Genomic DNA, 9,040 nt, shown 5'->3' with positions numbered 1-9,040 from the left:
TTGGACATCCTTGTTTATCCAAAAAAAATTTTTTAAATTTCAGATAACTGAGGATTTTGGAGAATCCGAATTTGGTTGATCAGAGTTGTACTGTAGTGTTATGTACAAATAACTATGTGCGAATAAAAACAAATGCATTTAGCAAGCAAACAATTCTAAAAGTCCTGACAGTTCAATGAGAGAGCAGGACCACTCCGCGCTGGGATTTAAGGTTCAGCAAAGTCACAGATTTCGGGGAAAAAGGTCTTCATGAGCCTGCTGGTTCGAGAGCGAAGTCTCCTGTAGCCCCTACCGGATGGGAGATGAGTAAAAGGTCCAGTTTGCGTGTGATCCATCCTGATGATGCTCTTCGCCCGGCCCTGACAGCGTTCCTGATAGATCAGTGGTTTTCAACCTTTTTCTTTTCACTCACATCCCACTTTAAGTATTCCCTATGCCATAGGTGCTCTATGATTAGTGAGGGATTGCTTATAATGGTATGAGAATGGAAAGAAAAGGTTTGAAAGCCACTGTTTTAATAGTCTCTCATTGACTCATTTATGTGCAGTTTCAGAATTCCAAAGGAAATGGGCCAAAATGACAATTTTTCTCAAGCAAAATATTTCAGTAACAATTGGGTCCAGAGCAGTGATTCTCAACCTTCCCTTCCCATTCACATACCACCTTACTAATCACAGAGCACCGATGGCCTAGGAATTACTTAAAGTGGTCTGTGAGTGGAAAGAAAAAGGTTGAGTGCCACTGTGATCGATGCTCTCAATGGTGGGTAATTGGATGCCGATACTACACTGGGCTGTTTTCACCACCTGCTGAAGTACTTTATGGTCTCAGTGATACAGCAGTAAAAATCCATCAGTATCCTGGGACAGGAAATAAAGTCGTTGATGCACCTTTTTGATCTGGATGGAGTTCAGGGGCCAGGTGGGATCATCGGAAATGTGGGCACCAAGGAATTTACATGTTCCACCAGAACTCCACTGATGTAAATAAGGACACGAGTGTGGCTTACAGCATGCCTGACGTCCACAATGATTTCCTTGATGTTAAGTGCCAAGTTTTTAAAATCAGCACATCCCTCGGCCAGGTGCTGGACCTCGTCCCTATAGGCCATCTCATCATCCCCTCTGATCAGACCAACCACCGTGGTGTCATCTGCGAACTTGATTATGGAATTAGAACTATATACAGCAACGCAGTCGGGCTCAGCACACAGCCCTGGGGCACGCTGGGGCTTTAGGTGAGAATGGAAGAGATTGGGGTGTTAGTCAGGAAATCCAAGGTCCAATTACAGAGGGATGAGCTGATACCAAGCTGGCAAAGTTTGGCAATCTGTTTGGAGGGAATCACATTATTGAATGCCGAACTAAAGCAAATGAACAGCATTCTGACACAAGGGTTGGGCCTGTCCAAGTGGGTTAAGGCAGAGTGAAGCATCATGGAAATGGCATCCTCAGTTGACCTGTTGATACGATAGACAAACTGATGAGAGTCCAGGTAGCAGGCAAACAGGATTTCAAATGTGAGAGAACCTGTCTCTCAAAACACTTTGCAAAGATGGGAGAGAGTGCAACTGAACAGAAGTCTTTCAGACTCATGGCAATAGGCCACTTCAGCACTGGAACAATGGTGGCAATCTTGAAGCTCATAAGATCAACTGCCATGAACAGAGACAGACTGAAAATGGCCATGAAGACCCTATCTTGTTCTGTACAAGATTCTTAAGCACACGGTGTGATGCAGACAAGATTCTAAAGACTGAACAACAGGCTTTATTCTACTTAAAGTCTTCTGCTGTAGTTAGCTGCAACTCCGTGTGACTGACCTCGAGGGGCTGGATGTGGCTTATATCCTGGCGGATGATTGACAGTGGACTGGGTGGGCCTTGATCCATTCAGGTCAGCTGATTGACAGCCGGCCAGGTGTGGTCTGTCCTCTGGTGATATTCCTGCAGGTACACAGGTCGCCCCCTGCAGTAGGCTAGTGGTGTATCATCACACATGGCTAGGTACACCATCTGGACCAGCTACCTTCTCCTACATTCACCCTACTCAGGGTGGCCCAAACATTGGAGATGGAAAGTAAGAGAGAGACAGTTCATCAGGTGGAAGATACACTTTGAAGGTGACCTCCTTATTCTCTTGATCAAAGGGAGTGTAGAAATAATTAAGCTCTGCAGAGAGGGGGACACAACTGGAAGGGGGTGCAGTATGAGGTGATTTATAGTCTGTAATGATCTGTTGGTCATACCACATCTGCCGGGGGTCCAAAGAGTTGAAATGCTCTTCGACCTTTTGCTTGTATGTTTAGCTTGAGTGAGTCCCCTCCTTAGGTTGACCCTGGCTGATCTGAAAGGCTCCAGATCTGACAGCTAACTCTGTCTTTGAGCAGACAACGAGCCTCACTGTTCATCCATGGTTTTTGATTCGCAAATTTTTTTTAAAATTTGCTTCTATGATGTCACTCCATCCACACACTTGTCGATGTTCTCAAGGACAGAGTTGGAATACAAATTGATATCAATCTGAGAGTCTGTGGTACCATGGGCAGCAAACATACTCCAATCTAGTACGCTAAAAATGTTGCTGAAGAACAAAGTCAGCATCCTCAAGCCAGATCTTAATAGTACCTCTCCACCCTGCACTCTGGATTGACAGAGCCCTCACTTTATCATTGTATTTACCTGGTATACTTCAGTGCAAGTTGACTTGCCTCAGTAGCACACAAAATAAAGCATTTCACTCAATCTTGGAACATTGGACAAGCTGTTGAATTGGTGTCACATCACAAGCGGCTAAAGGCATTAGATTTCTACTCTGGAGCTTAGAATGAGGGGTTACCGTATTCCAAGACGCAATATCATCGGGGGGGGGGGGTGGGAGAAATTACAGGGGAGATCCTGAGTTATTTCAACCAGTGGGTGTCTCGAACAAAGGTACTAGGTTGCAAGATTGCAAGGCTGTTACCTGAGACCAAGGCACATAGGACCCTCTCACAGATTACCCTCTTCAAAATTACTGTATCAACACTGTAGGATGTCAGGGATATTTAAAGGAGGAAAAAATATTTGAAAGGTTGAGGAATTGAGGGCTCTGGGGAACTCGAGGTCAGCATAGATCAGCCATGATCATATTAAATGGTGGGGTAGGATAGAGGGGGATTGTTTCCCCCTATTTTCCCACTCCTATTTTCTGCTGTCTTTATGTCCTGTTTCAGACCAGTAATTCCCTTAAACTTCCCCTTTAGAACTGAGAAAGGGACTGCAGGTGTCTGTAAGGTAAGAGTGCACTTCCCCCAGAAGTGAAACCAGCTGCCCTTCACCGGCAAACAGTCAGTACCCAAGCTCCAGCTGACAATGATCACTCTGCAAAGGGTCCCCACAAGAGGCCCACAAACATTTGATAACAGGTTTGTGCCATTTGGAAGTTGATACAGGACTTCGCCTTGACCCACTGCAAAAAAAGGTCAATGAAGCTGCCTTGAATGAATAATGAACCGCACTATTTTATTTATTTTGAGATGTGGTTTTATAGAAATGTTTGCACTGGGATGGCACCACAATGAAACAAATTTAGTGACATGTTCACGACTGTGGTGGTACATCACCAGCCTACTGCAGGGGGCAACCTCTATACCTGCAGGAGTGGGGGAACAGGACAACATCTGGCCGGCTGCCAATTAGTCGGCCTGAATGGATCAAGCCCCACCCAGTAGGGTGTCAATCACCCTCCAGGATATAAGCCTGCACTGGCCTCCTGAGGCCTCACCTGAGTTGCTGCAGCCACAGCCAGCGTGGCTCTGTGGAAGTCTTTGTGGATTAAAGCCTGTGTTTCAGTCTTTACCTTGTGTGTGTCTGATTCTGGCTAACAGCGCACCACAATTTAATCCACAAAATTTTTCCCACGGCTGCCATGGAAAAACTCCTGAGCGCAGGGAGCCTCAAGGTTGACCCAAACTACCCGGAAGCCCAGACACGCTTCAAGATCTGGCAGCACACGGTCGAGGCAATCATCGAGGCACACGAGGGCAACATCCTGGACTCCGATCGGAAGAGGTTGGTCCTACTCCGGTCAAAGCTGGGTGCCTGCACCTTCCAGGTAACCAAAGGCTGCTCCACGTACAAGAGTGCAATGGACACTCTCGAGAACTTGTACAAGCCCCCATGAATGTGGTCTATGCAAGGTACCCCCTCAACACCCGAGCCCAGCAGCCCGGGAAGATGGCTGAGTCTTACCTGGGACACTTGCGAGAGTTGGCCCGACCATGTCTGGCTGAACCTGGGATAGGTGTAGAGGAGGTCGAAAGGCTGATCCGGGATGCCTTCGTCTGAGGGCTACGCTCGAGGGCCATCCGGCAGAAGCTGCTGGAAGACAACATCTATGCCCCAACCAGGACTGTGGAAGTGGTCCAGACCCTGGAAGCAGCAGCCCTGCATGTCGAAACCTCATGGCCCTCTCACACTGCAGCTGCAGCCCCAGGTTGAGCTGGGGAGGAGAACGTTGCTGCGGCAGGTGGCCGGCACCCCTGTAAGTACTGTGGGTCATGGCATGGGTCAAATCAACAATCGCACCAAAACTGCCCAGCTAGGAACCAGTATTGTTTCCGATGCGGCAAGAAAGGCCACTTTGCAAAAGTGAACCTCTCTAAACCTGCTGGCAGCTCAGCGGCCCTCTATGACCTCCCTACCTCCCCCGCAGAAACCCACCCACACCCCCCACCCCCAACGCGCGCATGCCGGGCAGCGCCATTGTCCCCACGACGACTTCCGCCTTCCCCGATTTCAAACGCGCAACATCCTGCCACGACAGCGACCGTTGCAGAGTGTACCCTGAGCATCAGCACCAGCCCTTGCCCTCGCTTCGGGCTCGCGGCGTGACGACGCTTCGGGCTCGCGGCGTGACGACGCTTCGGGCTCGCGGCGTGACGACGCTTCGGGCTCGCGGCGTGACGACGCTTCGGGCTCGCGGCGTGACGACGCTTCGGGCTCGCGGCGTGACGACGCTTCGGGCTCGCGGCGTGACGACGCTTCGGGCTCGCGGCGTGACGACGCTTCGGGCTCGCGGCGTGACGACGCTTCGGGCTCGCGGCGTGACGACGCTTCGGGCTCGCGGCGTGACGACACTTCATGGTGCAACGAACACAGCTGGGGAAGGAGGCCAGCCACGCAGCGGCTCCGAACGTGCTGCTGCCATCCTGAGCCAGGCAGCACCCGACACAGAGGGCCCCCAACGACGTTGAGAATGACGTGGTCAACACGGGCGATGACCAGGCTGCCCAACTGATGCTCCCCACGCCTCCGGATGCTATCAGCTGCCACATGCTACACCCAGTGACCGATGGCAATGTGGTCAACACGGGCAATGACAAGGCCGCCCTATCGACGCTCCCCAAGCCTCCGGAGGCCATCGGCTACCACATGCTGCACCACATGACCAATGTCGACACTCCTCAACCCTCCAGAGAGCGACAACTCCAACTCCGAGATAGTCCTGGCTGCCACCACGCAGGGACATTCCCCACGAGCTCTGGCGCTCAATGATGTATGTGCGAGTCAACGGGCAGGTAACAAAGTGCCTGTTGTACAGTGGCACCACTGAGAGCTTCATTCACCCGAGCGTGGCCCACTCCTTTAGGTTAAAGGTCCACCCACCACCTGCTCGATCGCCCTCGCCACCAAGGATAAGACTGTTGGTACCCTCGGGCGCTGCTTGGTCGATACAACGTGGGAGGGGAGACTTACGCAGGATTCAGGCTCCTGGTCATGCCCAAACTCTATGCACAACTCCTCCTGGGCCTGGATTTCCAGTGCCACCTGCAGAGTGTTACCCTTGCCTTCGGGGGGCCCCAACCTCCACTCACATTACACAGCATGCCAACTGGCACTCTTTCCACATCTACGCTAGGCTGCAAGCCGATTGCCGCCAAAAATAGGCGCTATTGTGCTGCAGACAGGGACTTCATCAAGGTGGAGGTGCGGCGACTCCTGCCGGAAGGTGTTATAGAGCCCAGTAACAGCCCTTGGAGAGCCCAAGTCCTGGTGGTCAAAGGGGGAAGTACACGAAGGATGGTCGTGGATAACAGCTGGATAACACCCAGCTGGATGCCTACCCCCTGCTGAGGATCGCCGACATGGTCAATGAGATTGCCCACTACCGGGTTTTCTCCACGACTGACCTGAAGTCGGCGTATCAACAAATCCCTATCCACCCGAAGGACAAGCCCTACATCGCCTTTGTACCAGTTCCGCCGGGTTCCTTTTGGGGTCACGAATGGGGTCTCCATCTTCCAGCAGGAGATGGATCACATGGTAGACCAGCACAAGCTGAAGGCGATATTCCTATATCTGGATAACGTCACTATCTGCGGCCGTGACCAGCAGGACCACGATGCTAACCTGGAAAAATTCCTCCAGACTGCCGCGGAGCTGAACCTTACTTACAACAAGGAGAAGTGTATGTTCAGCACCTCCCACCTCGCCATCCTGGGGTACATCGTGGCCCATGGAGTCGTCGGCCCAGATCCAGAAAGGATGCGCCCATTAATGAAGTTACCCCTCCCCCCCATGCTAAAGGCGCCCGCAGGTGCCTGGGCCTGCTTTCTTATTACTCGCAGTGAGACCCCTGCTTCTCGAACAAGGTCCGTCCACTGGCCGAAGCCACAACTTTTCCCCTCCCACCTGAGGCGCAGGCAGCTCACCCACATCAGTCAAGACATTACGGATGCCACGATGCAGGCTGTGGATGAGGACTTCCCCTTCCAGGTGGAAAGTAATGCCTCAGAGGTGGCCCTCGCTGCTACCCTCAACCAAGGGGTGGGGGGGGCACCCCATTGCCTTCTTCTCAAGGACCTTCCACGGCTCCGAGCTAGGGCACTCAGCCATTGAAAAGAAGGCCCAGGCGATTGTGGAAGCAGTCCGCCACTGGCGCCACTACCTGGCCGGCAGGAGATTCACGCTCCTCACGGACCAGCGGGCCGTGGCGTTCATGTTTAACACTACCCACAAAAGCAAGATAAAGAATGACAAGATCCTGTGCTGGAGAGTCGAGCTGGCAACCTACAGCTACGACATCCAGTACCGCCCCGGGAAGTTTAACGACTCCCCTGATGCCCTCTCTCGCACCTGCGCATCTATGCACGATGAAAGGTTGCAGGCATTGCACGAGTCCCTCTGCCATCTGGGCATCACCCAGTTGTACCATTTCGTTAAGTCTCGAAATCTGTCATACACCATCAAGGACATCAGGGACCAAGGCCTGTCGGATCTGTGCAGAGTGTAAACTCTGTTACTTCCACCCCCCCACAGGCCCACATTGTAAAGGCTACTCGGCCTTTTGAGCATCTTGACGTGGACTTCAAAGGGCCCCTGCCTTCCAAGAATCACTTCCTCACGGTAGTGGATGAGTACTCACGCTTCCCTTTTGCCATCCCTTGTCCGGACACCTCCATGGCCACTGTCATCAGGGCTTTGGGGCAGATTTTCACCATGTTTGGCTACCCCGCCTTCATCCACAGCGACCGGGGGTGTAGTTTCATGAACGATGAGCTATGCCAGTACCTGACGGCGAGGGGTATCACGACCATTCGCACGACAAGCTATAACTTAAGAAGCAATGGGCAAGTGGAATGCGAGAATGGGGTGGTCTGGAAGGCAGTCCTCCTGGCTCTCAGGTCAAAAGGGTGGGCCGTTGAGTACTGGCAGGACGCCCTGCCCGAGGTGCTCCATGCCATTCGGTCACTGCTGTGCACGGCTAACAACGAGACCCCTCATGAACGTTTGTTCTCATTCCCCAGGAGGTCAGCGACTGGAATGTCACTCCCAGCATGGCTCACATCCCCAGGACCGGTGCTTCTGCGTAAGCATGTAAGGACACACAAGGCCAAAGCCCTGGTGGAGCAGGTTTTCCTCTTTCATGCAAACCATAACTAGTTTACATTAGGTTCGCCAGTGGCAGGGAGGACACCATCTCAACCAGGGACTTGGCACCAGCAGGAGCACCCACCACACTACGCCACCCTCCAACCCAGGACGATGCTGACCGGACATACATCCCCGTCCCCAGGCAGCTAATGGGCAGACAGGGCCTCCTTGACCACCAGGAGCCCACTTCAGCCTTAGGAGACGAACTCCCCCCACCCACCCAATACGACCCACATATGTCAATGCCGGCTCCCCTGGCCACCCCTCCGCGCAGCGCCACACACACACCCTGCCGCCAGCCCCCCCCACTTCCCCTCTAACCAGTGACCAGGAGCCAGTCCTACGACAGTCACAGAGACCCCGGCGGCCGCCGAATCATCTCAACCTGTAAATATTTTATGTACATAGTGGGTGCGATTCCTTGTTACTGCCCCCCCACCCCGGGACAATTTTAAAGAAGGGGGTGAATGTGGTGGTACACCACAGGCCTACTGCAGGGGGCAATCTCTGTACCTGCAGAAGTGTAAGGGGACAGGACAGTACCTGGTCGGCTGCCAATTAGTTGGCCTGAATGGATCAAGCCCCACCAAGTAGGGTGTCAATCACCCTCCAGGATACAAGCCGGCCTCCCGAGGCCCCACACTGAGTTGCTGCAGCCACAGCCAGCCTGGCTCTGTGAAAGTCTTTGTGGATTAAAGCCTGTTGTTCAGTCTTTACCTTGTGTGTTTCTGATTCTGTCTAACAACACACCACAACGACAGTAAATTGTGATTCTGAATTCTAATGTCACCACATCTATTGAGAAGGCCAACTATGTTAATGACTCGGATGAAGGAATTGAGTTTACTGTGGCAGATGACACAAAGGCCTACGAAGAGATTCAAAATAAAAGCAGGAAGGGGATACTTGCTCCTCGTGCCTGCATTGCTATTCAGTAAAATTATTTCCCATGGGATAAACACAGCATCCACAGAAAGTAAAGGCTAATCAACGATTCAGGTATATAATCCAAGCATTGGTTGCCCTTTACTTCCAATGGATGCTGTGTGACCTGCTGAGTTTCTGCAGTATGTGTGTGTACTGAACTCGACCCCAGTATCTGCAGATTTAATCGTTTAACTCAAT

Source organism: Narcine bancroftii, chromosome 10 (genome assembly GCF_036971445.1).
Source record: "Narcine bancroftii isolate sNarBan1 chromosome 10, sNarBan1.hap1, whole genome shotgun sequence".
Classification (NCBI taxonomy): Eukaryota; Metazoa; Chordata; class Chondrichthyes; order Torpediniformes; family Narcinidae; genus Narcine; species Narcine bancroftii.
This window is presented reverse-complemented; position numbering follows the sequence as displayed.